Here is a 7067-nt window from a genome sequence, read left to right on the forward strand (position 1 = left end):
TATAGGAGGAGAGGAAATATGCAAGACTTCTTTATTTTTCCACTCAATTTTGCTGTGACCTTAAATTGCTCTATTTAAAAAGCTGTTAATAAAATAAAATTAAAATCAATCTTTGGAAATTTTTCAATTAGAACAGAAAGACAATGATCAATATTTACTATGCCAGTAACAATGGAAAACAGAAAACTGCAAAGTCAAGTCCATGTTAAAGAAAAACAAGATGGATTTATCTCTCTTAAAGATAATGAATGACTCCTATTTCATCTCAAGTATTTACCCCTATGGGCACGATACCTCATCAACACCAAAAATCACACTGCTTCCATTATCTTGATTTGAAACATATTACACTCTAACACTGCCTGCTCCCCTTCACCACTTTTTACAGATTTTATTCTAATCTTCTGTATCACTATTATGCTCAACCAAATTAGATTCCACAAAGGAAATTATTGTCACTGTCCTACAAATATTCTCAATTTTTTTTTTCGTTCTTCCTTCAGTCTTACTGATTTGGGAAAATTTATTCTTTGTAAATCCCAAACTTCTGCCTCTGCCTGGCCACAACCAAAGCAGCCAAACATGGAAGAAAAAAAAAAAAAACAGGGAAGCAAGCATGTTTTGATGCTTATTATGTTTAGACATTTTTCTAAGTGCTTTATACATGTGAACTAATTTAGTGCTATTGACAAACTTGTAAAATCTTCAGAATTATTACCCAGATTCAACTTAATTCAGAATATAAATATCAGGGTATGAAATAACATACCTATACCATCAAATTATCTAAGTATTAAGTAAATGGTATCAGGGATCCCTGGGTGGCGCAGCGGTTTGGCGCCTGCCTTTGGCCCAGGGCGCGATTCTGGAGACCCGGGATCGAATCCCACATCGGGCTCCTGGTGCATGGGGCCTGCTTCTCCCTCTGCCTATGTCTCTGCCTCTTTCTCTCTCTCTGTGTGACTATCATAAAATAAAAAAAATTAAAAAAATTAAAAAAAGTAAATGGTATCAGATATGCAAACACAATTTGTTTTAAGTGGAACGCTTGTCATATTTTAACAATGATGATATGATAACATATGGATACTTTTGCAGATTAATTTGTAATTTAACAATTTATAATGAATATAATGAATATCCTAGGACAATTGCTACTAAACTATCCTATGAAAAATATCATTTATTTCAGGAACGAAAGATAATTCAACATCAAGTAATAGATGAATATAATGCATTATATTAAGAAAAATGATGGCAAGTGTTTACTTTCATAATATATGCTAGAAAAAATTACCTGATAAAATTCTGCTCTTATTAAATAAGTATAGATGTAACTCATTTGTTTATAACTGCATACAATATTATGAATATACTACATTTTCTATTTTTTTCATTTTCTCCTATTTTACTTATAATAAGCATTTAAGTGAAACAGATTTGAGGCAAACAATATAAATATGACTAAATATTTAACAAAAATCAGTTTATAGATGTGAATAATTCTAAACACATTATGAAACTTTGGGACATTATTATATTTCAATATTGTGAGCTATCCCTAGTAATAAAATTTAAAAAGAAAATTAAATAATTTACAAAAATATCATAAAATAGAAGTGATAATTATCTTTATTTGGAAATAATATGATTATTCACATAATAAAATACTTTATTATTAATAAGTTAATTTGGTAAGGTAACAGGATATCAGATTTTTTTTTCCAAAGGAGTCATAATCAGTCAGAAGGAAAAATGAAAAAAATATCCCTTTCACAGTAGTGCTGAAACTATAAAACTTCTAGAAGTCATTTAACAAGAAATAAGGAAGTGGTAAAAAAAAAAAAGAAATAAAGAGGATTATGTGAGAAAAAATATAAAATATTTCATGAACACAGAAAGATGAAAGGAAGGAAGAAAGGAGCAAGCTATCATTCAGATATTAAAAGTTTGCACATATTTTGTGAGAACTGTGTTAAAGGTCTGAATGGATAGATCACAACCTTTAGAAATTTGTTTACCCCAAGAAGAATGAGACAGATAATAGAGGTAAGGGTCTCATTTAAAATAGAAATCACCGTGAGTTATAATATAGTTATCATAGTAATTGTTCACGAGGAATGTTTCTGTGGAATGTTTTCAGGTTTACGGAGGATTTAATTTTGATTTCTTTCCTTTATCTTTAGCATTATCCTTTAGTTAGCCTTGTCTACTTTTGGATCCCATTTTGGTCTGATTGCTTCTCATGAAAATTAATATCATCATTCAAAATAATTCTCAATTTCCTGGCCTAATGTGACAAAATTCAAGTTTCACTTGCAGTTTTATGCTTCAATACCTCCAAAAGGATCATGTACATTCCTATTGCTTTAGATTCTTACGTTACAATATGCTATTTCATGAAAATGTGAAATACCAAAGAAAACTAGAGTCATTAGTCTCTTTCAAGATTAAGTTCTAAAAAATATTTTGTGATTATAAATCTCCTTTCATAAGCAAAGCTCTAAAACAAATGTGAATAAAATACAAAATGATGTCCTCCATCCACAGTTGTCTTTCTGTTTCCTGTCTTCTATGGGTGAGATTCATTAATTTTAAATAGTTTCAGCATTCAACAACATTATCCTGAATCCGGCACTGCAATTGAATAATAGGAACTCAATCTTTTCTGTTGCTCCTTTTGAGTTCCCAAGATTTCAAACTTACCCCACCTTACCATCCGATTTAGAAACAAGGGAATGAATTCTAACTCTACTACTAGTTTTTATTTACTGCTATCCTCTGGAATTTTCTCCAGTGCTACAACAGCTCTTCTAAAATTGATAATTGAAGATAATAGTAACAATATATTTATATATCTTTCTCTATTTTTTATTGTATCAAAATTTTGAATTCTTATTTTCATTTCCCTTAGGTTTCCTTTTCTTATTTTCTCATCTTTATTTTTCATTTTAATAAGAATTTTTCAATCATTTTATTTATCATCTTTTTCATTTTATTAAGAATTGTTTTTAATTACCAATCATTTTATTTATCATCTTTATTTTTCATTTTAATACGACTTTTTTTAATTACCATTTTATTTTTTTTCTTAAATTTTCATTCCACTCAATATTGGCTTATTTTTCAACCTCCATTTTCATTTTTTAGTTTCTTGCCCTATTGCATTATTTTCACAGCTTTGTGAAGAATTGGTTGATTTCCTCATCCATCTGCTGTGAAATAATTATGTATGCATCTATAATATATACATGAAGTTTGCACCAAGCTCTTAATGACTAAACAGTTTAAGGTCATAGTTTGATGACTCAACTATGGTTTCTCTGAGTGCTATTCTCTCATAGCTATGGTAGGTTTCAGTATTGTTGAAAATATCCAATGCCTTTCCTTATCCGACAATTATAATTTCCTGCTTCACTGATGTCAAACTTGTCCATATGACTTGCTTTGGCCCATAAAATAAGAACAATTGTTGAATCATTAATATAACACTGTATGTTATCTATACTGGAATTTAAAATTTTTAAAAATATATAAATAAAATAGCAAAAGTAAATTGTTCCATTTCCTGGACAAAGTTTTAAGAGTCATGTTTTCAATCATGTTTTCTTTCTATCTACTACATTAACAGGGCATCCCAGGTATCGGCTCAGCCTTTATCCTGAGTAGTAGTTAAAGAATATTTATAGCAGAACTGTATGTGACCTAAGAGGACATGTAATATGAGCAAGAAATATAACAATATTTTATTGTAAGTTTCTAAAATTTGGAAGCTGTTTGTTACTACAGCAAATTTTAAGTTGACTGACATAGTAGACTTTTCTGCGTGCAAACTTCTTTTGATAGTTATTAATCCTGAATTTGAAATCAACAGAATGTTTTAACATCCTTTAATATCTTTATTTTCAAGGGATAAATATATTGAAAAAATCAATGATCAGAGTTATATTGATTCTAACAAACTACTATTTCTATAAAACTGGACTAATAATTGATGAGGTCAAGTGTTACTCTTCCTAGAAGAAGGCTTAGAAGGTTAAAGACTCTTATTAAAGAAACTCACCAAATTCCTGCCTCAATTTGTCTCCTTACAATCTTGGTGAATGACTTGTCCCATTAATTTCTTTCTTTCTTTTTTCTTTTTTTTTCTGATCTGCCTTGTCACTATTTGTTATTCAGAAAGAGAACACATAAATGTGTCTATACATTGAAATTAATGTATTTTACTTACTTGTTGAGTTCCCAGGATTTCAAACATATGCCTTTTCTTGAACAAATGTATGCCTTTTTGTTGGAATGCACCTAGGTGTATAGTTGTTTAGACTTCAATTCTGGTATATTTAACTGCTTTGCAAAGTACCTGTACCAATTTACATTCACACTATTAATGTTCTGATTGTTTCATATTCTCACTAACGTTCTGTATTTTGCATGCATATTTTACTAAATATCTGGAATGTGTATGTATGTGTTTATATATTTTATTTTGGTTAAAATATGCATTTCCCTGATGACTAATGAAGTAAGTGATATTTTTGGCAATTTGTATGCTTTGTTTTTTGAGTATTTGTTCAAGTTCTTTGACTACTTTTCTACTGGACTTTCTGGCAATTTTTCTGCTTTTCTTATTCAATAGTAGCAGTTTTCTATTCATTCTAGATATGAGTTTTTTAATCAAATATATATCTATAGATATGTAAGAACATACATCTCAAATGCCTTTCTTCTATGGGTTGTATTTTTCCAATTTCCACATAAATTAATCACTTTCTTTTTTATGGTTAGTGGATTTTGCTCCATGTTTAAGAACTTTATTTGACTGTTTCTATGTCATAAAAATGTTCTCCTCTAAAATATTCATTTTTTACATTTCACATTTAGGAGCAATATATCAGATATTAATTTTTATTAATGGTATAGGTCTATTTCATATAAGACCAGACATGTCTTTGTCCATATAGATATATCATTGTTCAAACATTAATTATTAAAACAAACAAAAAAACAAACATACATTTGTTCCCTGATGCATTCTGGTTCCGAGAATGCTTTTGAACATTTCTATTTGCAGTTTTCTCATCTGATGCAAGTACTACAATGTTTTAATTGTGATAGTTTCATATTGGTCTCATCAGTATGATAGAATATTATAGGACTATTCTTTCCTATGATTGCCTTTCTTATTTTTTGCTTATTGCATTTACATAGAATCACCCATTTCCTTTAAAAATATAATCCAGATGGGATATAATTATTACATTGAATTACATATTTTTTGGTTATAATAATTTAATTGTTAAATGGTGTTGGATTTATTTTGCTAATAGCTTGTAAAAAATTTTTCTCACTATATCCATGACATAGATTACTCTGTAATTTTCTTTACTATTAATATTCTCATGAAATACAGAAATCAGCGAAATTCTGACCACATAAAAAGTTACAAAGTGTTTCTTATTATGCTACTTCCTGGAAAAGTTTAAGATTGGTGTTGTTTCTTCCTTAAATACTTGGAAGGATTAAATAATGGGACTATCTGTGTGTGCTTGTGTGTCTGTGTAGGTTTTCAGGAACAGATCTAAATTCTTTAATAGATTGCTGACAATAAAAAAAGTTTTGTTTATTTGTTAAGTGGTTTTGAGGAATTTATATGTTTAGCTAGTTTGTCAAATTTTCAAATTTATTTGTATTAGCTTGTTTGTATTATTTCTATTAGCTTGTTTGTATTATTTCCTCATATTGTTTGTATTGTTTTCTCTATTTTACACATTTTAAAAAATCTCTTTGATTTTTGCATTTATCTCTATTATGTTTTCTTCTACATCCCTTAGATATGATTTGATGCTTTTCATTTTCTAGTGTCATGAGTTCGAAGGCTAAGTAATTGAATCTGTCATTTCCAGGTGGCGCAGAATGGAGTGGCCAACAGCCTGCAAAGCGACATGCCTAAGTTTTATTGTGACTACTGCAACACATACCTCACCCATGACTCTCCGTCTGTGAGAAAGACACACTGCAGTGGTAGGAAACACAAAGAGAATGTGAAAGACTACTATCAGAAATGGATGGAAGAGCAGGCTCAGAACCTGATCAACAAAACAATCGCTGCATTTCAACATGGAAAGGCACCTCCTACTGCATTTTCTGCTCCTCCTCCTACAGGGGCAATGATCCCACCTCTCCCCCAGTCTCCTGGGCCCTCCTCATCCTGGTATAATGCCAGCACCCCATATTGGGGCCCTCCCGTGATGCCAATGATGGGCCTTCCTCCTCCTGGGATGATGCCAGTGGGAACTGTTCCTGGAATGAGGCCACCTATGGGAGGCTACATGCCAATGATGCCTGGGCCCCCAACAATGAGACCTCCTGCCCACCCCATGATCGTGCCCACTTGGCCAGGAATGACTCGACCAGACAGATAAGGAGAGACAGGAACCTCTTTATATTCATTTTATATTACTTGTTCTACTTCCATCAGGAGGTCATGGTGCTATGACTCTGGGTGTTTTCTAATAGCATGACGAGCAAGACTTGCTCCCCCTTCCTATCAAAGAGAGAATAGTTTTCATAGAGGAGTAGTGGGACAAAAATAAAAGGCAATTTTCATTTGTATTGTGAAATGTGAAAATAAAATTGTCAACTCTTTTAGTTAAAAAAAAATGAATCCAACATCTTTCTTTCCAATGTATGCACTTGGAAATATACATTCTCCTCTATTATTGCTTTAGCTGCATCCCACAAGGTTACATATTGTGTAAAATATACACATTAATCTTAAAATGTTTTCTAGTTTTCATTATGATTTCTTCCTTGACATGACTATTAAGAAGGATATCATATAGTTTCCAAGTGTTTTATATTTTCCAATCACAATTATATACATGTTATACCTGCATCTTTTGCTATTAGATGACACATCTTTAAGTATGAAATATTATGACATTTGTTTAGACTTTCTTTAAGAAGCAGTACTGCTATAAGATAATGATGAAAGAAATTGAAGAAGACACAAAGAAATGGAAAGAATTCCTGTGCTCATTGGTCAGAAGAGTTAATATGGTTAAAAT

The 7067-nt window shown here is 30.9% G+C and overlaps 1 pseudogene; it reads left to right on the top strand.

Moving 5' to 3' along the window:
* The first annotated feature begins 5942 nt into the window (after window positions 1–5942).
* On the top strand, window positions 5943–6422 carry LOC129503629 (U1 small nuclear ribonucleoprotein C-like; annotated as a pseudogene).
* Window positions 6423–7067: the final 645 nt, after the last annotated feature.

This window comes from Nyctereutes procyonoides, unplaced genomic scaffold (genome assembly GCF_905146905.1).
Source record: "Nyctereutes procyonoides isolate TBG_1078 unplaced genomic scaffold, NYPRO_anot_genome, whole genome shotgun sequence".
In the NCBI taxonomy this organism is placed as follows: Eukaryota; Metazoa; Chordata; class Mammalia; order Carnivora; family Canidae; genus Nyctereutes; species Nyctereutes procyonoides.